Here is a 14,745-nt window from a genome sequence, read left to right as displayed (position 1 = left end):
AGTACCTGAAAGCTTATTAATCGTCGGATAAAATTTATATAAAAATAAGTCCTCAGCAATGATTTAGGCAACAAAAAGTACATACTTTAAATAGTACATCACCATTTAAACACATGCAATAGTTAATCAATGTTTATGTTGAGGCATATGAATACTGACATTACTTTGCATAACCATACATCCTTATCTTTAACAAATATTTCTCACACAGTACACACAGATGTTGGGAAAGTAGAATTGCCAACAATCTAGTTTATAATATTATCTGATTCTTTTATACTTAGACGGATCGCTTTAATTTTATGTATTTATATACATTTTCAGCATTAGGTTGCATTACTCACACTGTGCAAAGCTATGTTTGGTTTTATTCATTCGGACTTGCTGGAACAAAAAAAAAAGTTTCAAAAAAAATTGTGTTGGCATTTAGGGCTTGTTTGCAGCAACGTGATCAAGGGTTTAGCTTCTGATAATTTCTTTGATTGATATATTTTTATCTGAAACAGTATAATGTCGAAGTATATACACGCATTATCTAAATATGTCAAACTAAATATCTTCATATAAAATATAACGATATATAAAGAATGTAGATTTTATTATGTATTTTTTTTATAAAACACAAACAAAAAATGGTTAACATATTGACCTATATTTAAAATAGACTTGACTCACTACTTCTGTGTTCTGGATAAATATTAACCTATAGCTGAGCATTGTAACTCTCATGCGCGAAATAATGATTTTGATATCGCCTTATTGGTAAGTAATGTGCATACAGTGTACGCTTGGATATGCATACATGTTAAGCAAATAAAAAAACGTATGTAGGAAAATATATTCATTTTAGCATAATATTTTAATTATTTTGCTTGCATGGACAAACTGATTATTTCCATGCGTGTGTATTTCCAGCACTTGGGGATTTTAAACACAGACCTTTTTTAAAACACATGCCAGGGGGTTGCATAACTTTTGTTTATACGTGTTTACCATGCAATCCATTCAGGGCCATGTTTTATGTTCAGCATGGCTATATCGTTTTCTAAATATGCGTTCATTATATCAGAGTAAAACTCTGGGCTCCAGCGTTTATTTATGAAAGAAATTAGTACATGTAATTTCTGATCATGTAAAGATTCCTAAAGATGTGATATGTTATATTTATTTTATTACCGTTTTCGTTAATGTATACTTATGTACCATGATATTGTCAGCATAGCATACACGTAATTGTCCAACGAAATGGAGGCTGTACTATTGGTTAGCCCTAAAATCAGCGTTTTGTCGAAGTACCTTAAACATAATTCAAAATACAAATCCAACTGCTTAGATGAAATATTTTATAAATATGTATGTTTTGTCATATACATACTGTAATAACTAAGCATAACAATAAATCCTATTCTTAAACAAATGCTTTCTAGTATAATCACATTTGTAAATACATATGTTGGAAAAGTAGCCTTGCAAACAATATAGTGCATAATTGTATCTGTTTCTTTATACTTAGCAGTATATTTATTAATGTATTTTATATATATTTTCATGTTTGGTTTATTCATTCGGACTTGCTGGAAGAAAAGAAAGTATAAATAAAAAGTTGTGTTATGTCTTTTTTGTATAATAAAGGCTTGTTGCAGGAACGTGATCAAAGTTTGAGCTTCTGATAATTTATTTTATGCATTTATTTTGTTTTCTACTAAAACAGTATTATGTCGAAATATCAGTACGTATTCTCTTGATGGTGTCAGATTAAATATCTTCAAATAAGATTTAACGGTATATAATACATGAAGATGTAATGATGATTTTTTTAAAATAAAAAACAAACAGAAGAAAACGTGGCATATTCACGCATATTGTAAATTGACTTGATTCACTGCTGATGTGTTTCTATAAATATTAGCCTTATAGCATTGTAACTCTCATTTGTACGAAATACTGATTCTGATATCGCCTTATTCTTATGTAATATGCATACAATGTACGCCGGAATACACATATATTGCAGTCAAATAGAACCGTTGTAGGAATATATACATTTCACCATAATAATTTATTATTTCGCTTGCATTGACAAACGGATTCTTTCGATGTGTGTGTATTTCCATCATCAGGTTGATTTTTAAACAAAGCGCTTTTTACAACATATTCTGGGCTTCATAATTTACGTTAACACGTGTATACCCTGTAATCCATTCATGTTTTATGTTCAGTAAGCCTATATCGCTTTCTAAATATGCGTTTATTATATAAGAGAGAGAAAAACTCTTGCTCCAGCGTTTATTTAGGATAGAAATGTTGTCGTTTTAAGTACATTATTAGATCTGCTTATTCATTCATAGAAAGATATTTTTATTATGTATTTGTATATACATTTCCAGCAATAGGTTGCATTTCCACAGTGTGCCATTGCTGGAAGAAAAAACAACAACAAATGAATACAACGTTTTGTGCTTTCATTTATTTGTATTAAGGGCTTTTTGCAGCAATATTTTAGCTTCTGATTATTTGCCGTTAGAATGTATGTTGCTTTCTACGCAAACAGTTTTATGTCGAAGTATATGAACGCATTCTCTTTATGGTGTCAGATTAAATATCTTCATATAAAATGTAACGACATATAATAAATTTAAATTGTATGATGTTTTTTTTAAATAAAAAAACAGAACAACGTAAACATATTCACGCATATTGTCAATTGACTTGATTCACTACTTATATCTCGATAAATAGTAACCTCTTAGCATTGTTACTCTCATTTGTACGAAATAGATCACCCTGTTATTATGTTATATGCATACAATGTACGCCTTAACACGTATATGGTAGTCAAATAAAAATACATGTAGGAATATATATATTTTACTATAATAGCTTATTATTTCGCGGGCATGAACAAACGGATTCTTTGTATGTGTGAGTATTTCCAGCATTAGGGGGAATTTTAAGCAAAGCACTTTTTCGAACATATTCTGCGGTTGCATAATTTGTCTACTCGTTTATACCATGTTATCCATTCAGGACCATGTTTTATGATCAGCATGCATATACCGTTTTCTAAATATGCATTCATTATATAAGAGTAAAACTCTAGTTGCCCCAGCATTTATTTATGATAGAAATGTCATGTTTTAAAGTGCATGTAATCTATGTGATCATGAACGTTAACACAATTCCATAAGTTTTGATATCTTTAAGGGGGCCTTTTCACAGATTTTGGCATGTTTTGAAGTTTGTCATTAAATGCTTTATATTGATAAATGTAAACATTAAATTTTAAAAGCTCCAGTAAAAAATCAAAAATAAAATTTAAAAAAGGAAACAAAAGTAGCCCGCAGCAGGGCTCGAACCAGTGACCCCTGGAATCCTTAAGTAAAAATGCATTAGCCAACTGAGCTATCCTGCCAATCATACATAATATGCGTATTTTATACCTTATATAAGCAATCTTCGTAGTTTTACAAATTTAAACGACAACAAGAGACCTCTCCAAATTATTCAATCGTTTCGCGTTGCAACGCTTTATAATTTTAAGGTTTTTAAATCGTCAAAAGATGCATATTATGGCTATATTGGACCGTGGCAAATGTTCAGTAATACTGTTTCCTCACAAATATCATAACTTAACCGAACATTTGCGAATCTGAAACAACTTTTTTCAATTTTGTCAATTTACCAAACCGTGAAAAGATCCCTTTAATATATTTAATTTCAGTGTTCGTGAATTTATAATTAAGAGCCATGATGGATTTCAGCAAAGCATACAATTATTTGTCCAACGAAAAAGCGTCTGTACTATGGGTATGCCATTTACACAACATTAAGTCGAAGTACGTAGAAGCTTTTATTTTTGTCGTCGGATGATTTAAGTTCAATTTATATAAATAAATAAGTCTATAACAATGCATTTAGAAACAAAAACATTCAACCTGAAATAGAACATCATCATTAAACTAGATGTTAGATTAAAAATCCAACTGCTTAGATGAAATAGTTTATTAATTTTTATGTTTCGTCATATTATTACTGAAATAACTATGCCTACAAATTTATTTATTTTCTAAACATTTTTTATCTCTATTATCACAGGTGTATCACAGGTGTAAACACAGATGTCAAGAAAATAGCATTGTAAACAATCTAGTTCATAATTACATCTGATTATTCATTCTTAGACAGTTTTATTAATAAGTACTTTTATATACTTTCCCACATTTTTATCACAGTGTGAAATTCTATGTTTGGTTTTATAAATTCATACTGACTGGAAGAAAAACAACATATAAATACAAAGTGTTGCGTTGTCATTTTATTACATTAAGGGCTTGTAGAAACAATGTTATCACAATTTTAGCTTCTGCTAATTTCTATAACGCATTTATTAGGTTTTCTACTTAAACAGTATTATGTCGAAGAATATTTACGCATTCTCTTTATGATATCAAATTATAGCTGGATATGACATTGAATGATATTTATAAATGTAGAATGTATGATTTTATTGAAAAAAAAAAACAACAGAAAACAAACGTTAACATATTCACGCATATTTTAAAGTGTCTTCATTCACTTCTTACATGATCTCGATAAATAATTTCCTTATAGCATTGTAACTCTCATTTGAACGGAATACTTATTCTGATATCGCCCTACTATTATGTAATATGCATAAAAGGTACGCCTGAATATACATTCATGTACATGGTAGGCAAATAAAACACCTGTAGGAGTATATAAATTTTAACATAATAGTTTAATTATTATGCTTGCATGTAATGTACGCACTGACTTTGTCTATGCCTGTGTTTATCCAGCATTAGTGGTAATTTTAAACAAAGTGTTTTGTGAAGTATACTAATGTAAAACTTCCGCTGCTCCAGCAGCACAGCATTCCCATCAATAACTATTTAAACTTATTCTGGGGCTGCATACTTTATGTTTACACGTGTACACCCTGTAATCCATTCAGGACCATGTTTTTTGTTCTGCATGCCTATAGCATTTTCTAAATATGCGTTCATTATATAAGAATACAACTCTAGCTGCTCCAACGTTTATTTAGGATAGACATGTTATGATTTAATGAACATGTAACTTCTATTAATGTACGTTAACAAAATTCTTAAAGTTTTGATATCTTTAATTATATTTATTACCGTTTTCGTGCATGTTTAATTATGTACCATGGTGGTTTTCAGCATAGCATACAAGTATTTGTCCGACGAAAAGGAGCCTGCACTATGGGTATGCACTTAAATCAGCATTAAGTCGAAGTACCTGAAAGCTTTTATTTTTGTCGTCGGATGATTTAAGTTGAATATATATATATATATTAATTAGTCTATTACAATGAATATGGCAACGAATATGTACAAACCTTCAATATCACATCACCATTTAAACAGATGCACAATTTTAAAATCCAACTGCTTCGTTGAAGTAGTTTATTATTTTTTATATTTCGTCATATTAATAATGAAATAACTTTTCATACAAATTAATATTTTCCTTAACCAAGTGCTTTCTCTTATAATCACATGTGTAAACACACATGTTGAGAAAGTAGTATTGTCAACAATCTAGTTCATAATTAGATCTGAGTATTCATTCTTTGACTGATTACTTTATTTTTATGTATTGTAGATACATTGCCAGAATTAGGTTGCATTTTCCAAAGTGTGCAATGTTTTGTTCAATACATTCGGACTTGCAGGAGGAAAAAAAGTATCAATACAAATTGTTGTGGTGTTATTGAGCTTTACTAAGCGCTTGTTGCAGCAATGTGATCAACGATTTAGCTGTTGCTTATTTCTATGATGCATTTATTTGGTTTTCTAAAAAAACAGTATTATGTCGAAGAATATGAACGCATTCTCGTTATGGTGTCAAATGAACATAAACTGATAAAACATTTAACGATATATAATACATGTAGATGTTATGATGTATTTTGTATAAAAACAGAAAAAAACATCAACATATTCATGCATATTGTAAATTTAGTTGATTCACTACTTATTTGTTCTTGATAGATATTAACCTCATAACATTGTAACTCTCATTTGTACGAAAAACTGATTCTGATATCGCCGTATTCTTATATAATATGCATACAGTGTATACCTGAATATACATACATGGTATTGAAACAAAAACGCATGTAGGGATATATACAAATTCCATAAAAATTAAATTATTTCGCGTGCATGTACAAACTGATTATTTCTATGTGTGTTCATTTTTGCATTTCAAGCATTTGGGGGAATTGAAAACAAAGCGCTATTTAAAACATATTCTAGGGGTTGCATAATACGTTGATTATAGGGTAAAACTCTATTTGCTCCAGCGTTTATTTAGGATAGAAATATAATGTTTTAAAGTATATGCAATTTCTGATCATGTACGTTTTTCAAAATTCAAAATGCTGTGATATACTTTATATATTTTATTGCCGTTTTTGTGAATGTATAATTATATACCAAATGCGATTTCAGCATAACATACAAGTATTTGTCCAACGAAAACGAGCCTGTACCATAGGTATGCCCTTAAATCAGCATTAAGCAGAACAAGGGCTGTTTGTAAAACATGCATGCCCCCCATATAGGCTGTCCGTTGTAGTGGCAGCCATTGTGTGAATACGGTTTTTGTCACTGTGCCTTGACCTTTGACCTAGTGACCTGAAAATCAATAGGGGTCATCTGCGGGTCACGATCAATGTACCTATGAAGTGTCATGATCCTAGGCAAAAGCGTTCTTGAGTTATCATCCGAAAATCATTTTACTATTTCGGGTCACCGTGACCTTGACCTTTGACCTTGTGACCTCAAAATCAATAGGGGTCATCTGCAAGTCATGATCAATCTACCTATGAAGTTTCATGATCCTAGGTGTATGCGTTCTTGAGTTATCATCCGAAAACCATTTACTATTTCGGGTCACCGTGACCTTGACCTTTGACCTAGTGACCTCAAAATCAATAGGGGTCATCTGCGAGTTATGATCAATCTACCCATGAAGTTTCATGATTCTAGGCGTATGCGTTCTTGAGTTATCATCCGGAAACCATTTTACTATTTCGGGTCACCGTGACCTTGACCTTTGACCTAGTGACCTCAAAATCAATAGGGGTCATCTGCAAGTCATGATCAATCTACCCATGAAGTTTCATGATTCTAGGCGTATGCGTTCTTGAGTTATCATTCAAAAAACATTTTACTTTTTCTGGTCACCGTGACCTTGACCTTTGACCTAGTGACCTCAAAATCAATAGGGGTCATCTGCGAGTCATGATCAATGTACCTATGAAGTTTCATGATCCTAGGCCCAAGCGTTCTTGAGTTATCGTCTGACAACCACCTGGGGGACGGACCGACCGACCGACAGACCGACAGACCGACATGAGCAAAGCAATATACCCCCTCTTCTTCGAAGGGGGGCATAAAAATATGAAAGCTTTCATTGTTTGACGTCCCAATAATGCGGGGTCAATTTATACATAAACATAAATATATTACAACGTTTTTTTGGCAACACATCGAACACTAAATAAATATTATTTCAATACTTGAAGATATGTACAATTAAAATTCCGATAACAAAGATGTTTTTTATTTTAAATTTAATGTTTCGTCTAATGCAAACTTAAATAAATTTGCAAGCATAAACTGTGTATATAACTCTAATATTTAAGCAAATTACGAAACAGATAACTCTTAATATCATTTTAGCGTCATACTGATACAACACATATTAAGATTTATTTCGTTACTATCAATAAAGTCATTTTAACATTTACATTTATGATATGTGTCCATGTATTTTTTAATATAGAGTAAACGTTTTAAATTAACTTCCAAACATGTTTGTCAACAATATTCTAAATGTTTATAATTTGTTACCGTTACGTAAAAGTATTTGTCCTGCAAAAAGAAGCCTGTGCTTTGAGTATGGCCATAAAGCATCATTACATGGAAGAATCTGAACGTTTTAATTTTTATCGTCTGAATAATTCAAGGTAAATTCACATCAAGAAATCAAAAATATATGTACGATTGTGGAAAAAGGACCTAAGAGAAGTAAAATATCACTTAACAATTTAAACAGATGTAATTTAAAAATCCAACTGTAAAGCCGAAATAGGTTTCATGCATTCTTAAATAACTTTACAACCAAACCTTTCTTATTTGTATTTTGTATTTGGACAAAATATTGGTTCTGATATCGCCTTATTCTTATGCTATAAGAATTGAAACGAGGGTAAGCTTATAAATCCGCATGTTGGAATATATATTTATTGCCTTACTAGTTTAATAATTTCGCTTGTATGGACGTACTGCTTCTGTCTATTTTTATGCATTTTAATCATTTGGAACAAAAATAAACAAAGCGCTTGCCGCAGTTTTCTGCAGTTTTGTTTTGTAATTGTAATACATTGTTGTACTTTGCATGCCAGCTTTCTGTTCAGGTAATTTGTCACTTTCCTCACAACGACAAATTAAAATGTTATAGGGATTGTTGTTCTAAAATTATTTCTAGGAAGGCATAATATTTGTTTTTATTATGCCACGACAGCGCATTTACGTTGGAGACGCTGACATGATATTTTAAAGTGTTATCGGATACCCATCCGATAACAGTTTTAAGCTCCGCCCATCAATATCCGTTTAAAACTCCGCCCATATTTGGTTTACTCAATGATTTTTTAGCGTTCCATTTTTTAGCCACGCCCATTCTGAGAACTACTTTTTTGTAGGCGTGGTATGTCGCTTCTTTGATTTAAATGGAAACAAACAGCGATTCATATTTTATTCAGAAGTTAGAACATTAATAAACAATCAGTTGTTTTTTAAACAAAACTAACACTTTATTAAGTATATATCTATAGGGAAATATAAATTAAATGAGCATTAATCAATGGAAAAAAATTAAACAAATACAAATGTGCACCGCTAGCCTACCATTCATTGGCTGCAGATGAACACAATTTAAAACAGTAATGATAAACATTTAAAAAGTAACACAAATATACTTAACACGTTTTAAATAAAATATGACAGATTTGATCAAGTTAAAGAAGAATTTATGACAAATATTCACTAAACATCTCGTCTAAGATTATATAAAAAAAATTGACTAATACTTTACAAATGCTTTCCTTTTTTGTGTCATTCTTATAAAAAGCAAGGCAAACAGGTGAATAGCATACACAATGAATTAACATTGACAAAATAAAATAATTAATACTTGATTGAGATGCTTTGCTTATGCCTGCCATGCCTAATAATACATGACAATTTCAATTTTTAAGTGTCTGAAATCAAAATTTCAACAAAAAAAAAAGATTCTATCTCCACAACCAAAGAGGAAATTTGTGTGGTCAACCTGAAAATAAAATAAAGATTCCTTTAGAAAAAAAAAAACATCATCAAACATTCATTGCATAACTGCTTTAACCCTTTCAGTGCTGGAACCGAATTTTGAAGGCCTTTGCAAACAGTTTGGATCCAGATGAGACACCACAAAACGTGGCGTCTCATCTGGATCCAAACTGTTTGCTATTCTGATAGTAATCTTTGAAAAAAATGAAGAAAATGCTTATTTTACAAATTCAGCAGACGACATTTTAGCAGACGACAAATTTCCCAGCATGCAAAGGGTTAAAAATAAAAATCCAGATATATAATTTGTATTAAAATTGAAACTTTATAAATATAGTGACATATAGATTTATAACATGTTCAGATAAAACAATTACATAAATACTCTCAAAAATAAATTTGTCGACAAAAAAGTATTACCTTTCCCACAAATTAATTAGATGGGTTGATGTGAAGCTGTGCCGGGATGCAGTTGGGGGGGGGGATATCTCGAGTTGGTTGAGAGGCAGAGAAAGACTCGGACAAGTGCAACTGACGAGGGTAGAACTGTGCCGCCAAGAATTTTGGTAGATATCATCACCCATGGAATGTGTGGTCGCAACTTTCTGCCATTAAAAGAAAAACATTTCATATTATAATAAAATAAAACAAATCCAACAGGAGATGACATTTCAAAATAGAGTGTTTTAATAACATTTTTATGGCACAACTTGAACAAATTACAACTTTAATAGACACAATATTATTAATACAAAATGAAAATGTATAAACTCCACTTTATATAAAAATAATTAAGAATTTCTTTTAACTTAAAATATTTTATTATGGACTCGGGGCATTTTTTGCTTATTAAGGGAATATGTGTTTGTTTTCCTAATTTGAGAAATTTGCGACTCAAATTTTCACAATTTAAAGAAGTTCGGGACTCAAATTTTCACAATTTAAAAAAAGTTTGCAACTCATTTTTTCACAATGTTGATCTGTGGGCGACACAATTTTGAACAGTTTTCGACACATGTTTTCAAAAAAGTTGCACAGCGCGCAACTCATTTGTTCACAGTTTTCAACAGTGATTTTTTTATGAACAGTGCGTGACTCAATTTGTTCACAATTTTGAACAGTGTGCAACTCATTTTTTAAAATTGTGAACAGTGCGCGACTCATTTTTCCACCATGTTGAATAAACAGTGCGCGACTCCTTTTTTTTCCCAAATTTTGAACAGTGCGCGACTCATTTTTACATATTTTGAACAATGCGCAACTCATGTGTTTTCACAATTTGAAGAGTTTCTGACTTATTTTTTTGTAATTTTGAATGAACAGTGCCCCACAAAATTGTCCCCCATTTTTGAACAGTGCACAAATGATTATTCCAAATTTTGTACAGCGTGTGACATGATTTTTTCACAATTTTGAACAGTGCGCAACTCATTTTTCCACAATTTTGAATGAACAGTGCATGACATATTTTTTTGCAAAAATTTGAACAGTGAGCAACTCATTTTACAAATTTTGTACAGCGCGTGACTCATTTTTTTCAAAATTTAATTTATGAAAAGTGTGCGACTCATTTTTCCACAATTTTGAAATCATAATGAACAGTGGGCAACTAATGTTTCCCACAATTTTGAACAGTGCGCGACTCATTTTTTCAAATTTTGGTACAGTGCGTGTCTCATTTTTTCACAATTTCCAACAGTGCGCAACTCATTTTTCCACAATTTTGAATAAACAGTTTGCGACAGTAGAACAACTGGCACTGATCATTGGTTCATCAGCATGAGAATGGGTGTAAAAAAATGGCATAAATAATGAAACATGTGTGTTTAAGCATGCATACATAACAATGAAACTTACCAACCACTCGGCCAGGAAACATATGGTGCAGAAGCTGCGGGATTCAATCATTCAGCATGCTCTCCCACTGATATTATGCAGATCAGTGGTCAAACTGGCAGTCAACTTATGTTGGGATTTCCCAATTGTGAAAATAACCTCAGCAATCTCCAAACACAAACATGTTCATTTATTGTTAGCTGAAATAATTCGCGTTCAGAATAAATCTGAAGAGTCTGCCAAAGAAAAAATCATCAAAAGACTCTTAAGGCGGCAATTTATATTGACTACATTTATTGTCAGTCAAACAGCAATTAATCCATCATGTCACCCTGACAGTCTCAAAACACGATGCAAAACCAAAGCATCTTCGTTTCGTCTAACACACAGCTGGTAACGTCGCTGAATATTGCACAAAAGCAGCTTCATTATTTAGTTCCAGCGACTCGAAATACACGTTCCCCACCCACTTTGATTTCGCACGTGAAGGCCTGTTTTTTGGGGAAAACTGTGAACATCTCACAACTAAACGTATATTACGGAGATGGACAAGTTGAAAAATAAATCACTCTTATCACTTCCAAATTGCACACTACGTTAAAATCCCGTTCCATTTGATTATTGTATTTATTGTTTGAAATTTTCACTCTACACATTCGCTTTGAAAATAGCGGTTGGTGTGTACTCTTGGAAGAACATGTCGAATGTGTTATTGTAAAAAATATTGGTATTGTGTTTTTAGTGCAGAAATTGTTCTTTTAAGTTTCGATTTCTCGCTTTAGTTTTTGTATTATGTGCGTTTAAATTTGATTGATTGTTGCTTACTTTCGAACTATTTTTTATGTGTACATATATATGCATAGACGCTAGCGGATGTAATCAGGTTGCTACTAATTTGCATATGTATCAATGCATTTAGCGGTTGTTTGTTTTTGTTTGTTTTGTGAATATTTTCTTATTTACTTTAAAATGTGGCATAATAAATAGAATATATGGTTGGTGACTTTTGATATCATGTGATATAAGACTCGTCCGATATGGCGTGTGAAAAGGCTCGGCAAGCCTCGCCTTTTCCTACGCCATATCAGACTCGTCTTATATCACATGATATCAAAAGTCACCAACCATATATTCTCTATATACGTGTATACCATGTTATACAGTCTGGACCTTATTCAAATTCCAGTAAGCCAGATAATCAATTTTAACTACCAATCTCTAGTTGTTTCAGCATTTATTTATGATTGAAATGTAATGTTTTAAAGTGCATGTAATTTTGTATCATGTACGTTTACAATTTCCGAAAGTTGTTATATATCTTACATATATTTTATTACCATTTTCTTTAATGTAAAAGTATGTACCATGATAGAGTTCAGCATTGCATACAAGGACTTGTCCAACGAAAAGGAAGCTGTACTATGGGTTTGCCCTTAAATCAGCATTAAGTCGACGTACCTGAAAGCTTTCCTTTTTGTCGTCGGGTAATTTAAGTTCAATATTTATAAAGAAATATGTCGTCTGCAATGTTTTGGCAACAAAAACGTTTACACCTTAAATAGCACATCACTATTTCAACAGATGATAAATAGAAATAATACTGCTTAGTTGAAACAGTTTATTAATTTTGAAGTTTCGTTAATTTAATACTGAAATAACTTTGCTTAAAAATGAATCTGTTTCTTAAACAAAACTTTCTCTTATAATCACATGTGTAAACACAGATGTTGGGAAAATAGCATTGTAAACAATCTAGTTCATAATACATTGTATAATTATATCTGATTTCTCATACTTAGACGGATAGCTTTATTATCATGTCTTTATATATTAATTTTCAGAATTAGATTGCATTTTCCACTGTGTGAAATGTTATGTTTGGTTTCATTCATTCGGACTTGCTGGAAGAAAAAAGTACCGGTTTCAATATAAAATGTGTGTTGTCGTGTTGTTATATTAAGGGCTTCTTGCAGAAATGTGATCAAAATATTAGATTCTGATAATTTCTGTAATGCATCTATATTGTTTTCTACTAAAACAGTATTATATCGAAGAATATGAACGCATTCTCTTGATGGGGTTAACTTAAATGTCTTCATATACAAGTTAACAATACATAGTTATGTAGATTTTATGTTGTACTTTTTATATAGAAAAAACATCAACATATTCACGCATATTCCATATTGACTTGATTCACCACTTATGTGTTCTGAATAAATATTAACCTCACACCATTGAAACTCTCATTCGTACGAATAACTGAATTTGATATCGCCATATTCTTTTATAATATGCATAGAGTGTACGCCTGAATACACATATATGGTAGTCAAATATAAACGCATGTAGAAATAAATACATTTAACCATAATAGTTTAATTATTTCGCTTGCATGGACAAACTTGTTATTTTTATATTTGCGTATGTCCAGCATTAGGTGGAATTTTGAACAAATCGCTTTTAAAAACGTATTCATGGAGTTTCATAACTTTTGTTTGCTCGTGGATATCCTGTTATCCCTTCAGAACCATGTTTATGTTTAGCATGCCTTTAACGCTTTTTAAATATGCGATTATTCTATAAGAGTAAAACTCTATTTGATCCTGCCTGTATTAAGGATACAAATTTTATGCTTTAAAAGAACAGGTAATTTCTGATCATGGACGTTAATAAAAAATCCAACATCTGTGATATATTTTATTTCAATTTATATTTTATTTTTATTACATTATATTATTAATGTATATTTACGTACCATGCTGGGTTTCAGCATAGCATACACGTACTTGTCCAACGAAAAAGAGGCTTTACTATGGGTTAGCCCTTTAATCAGCATTAAGTCGAAGAACCTGAAAGCTTTAATGTTTGTCGTCGGATAATTTAAGTTCAATTTATGTAAAGAAAATACGTCTATAACAATTATTTTGGCAGCAAAAACGTCACACCTTAAATAAAACAACGCGATTAAAAATTGCAAAATTAAAAAGCCAACTGCTAAGATGAAATAGATTATAAATGTTTATGGTTTCGTCATATTAATACTGAAATTATTTTAAAATGAATCTGTTTCTCAAACAAGTGCTGTCTCTTATAATCACATGTGCAACACAGATGTAAGGAAAGTAGCATTGCCAACAATCTAGATCATAATTCTATCTGATTCTTCCATACTTAGACGGATATTTTTATTTTATGTATTTATATACATTTTCATATTTGCTTTTATTCATTCCGACTTGCTGGTAGAAAAGAAAGAATCAATATAAAACGTTTTGTGGTGTCATTTTGTAGAGTAAGGGCTTGTTTGAAGCAACGTAATCAAAGTTTAAGCTTCTGATAATTTATTTTACGCATTTTTTTTTACTAAAAGAGTATTATGTAGAAGTATATGAACGTATTCACTTTATGGTGTCCGATTAAATATCTTCATATACAAATTACTATAATAATGAATGTAGATGTTATGATGATTTTTTTTTATAAAAAAAGGAAAAAGTAAGCACAGTCACGCATATTGTAA

This window comes from Dreissena polymorpha, chromosome 11, assembly GCF_020536995.1.
Source record: "Dreissena polymorpha isolate Duluth1 chromosome 11, UMN_Dpol_1.0, whole genome shotgun sequence".
Classification (NCBI taxonomy): Eukaryota; Metazoa; Mollusca; class Bivalvia; order Myida; family Dreissenidae; genus Dreissena; species Dreissena polymorpha.
Note: the sequence above shows the minus strand (reverse complement) of the source record.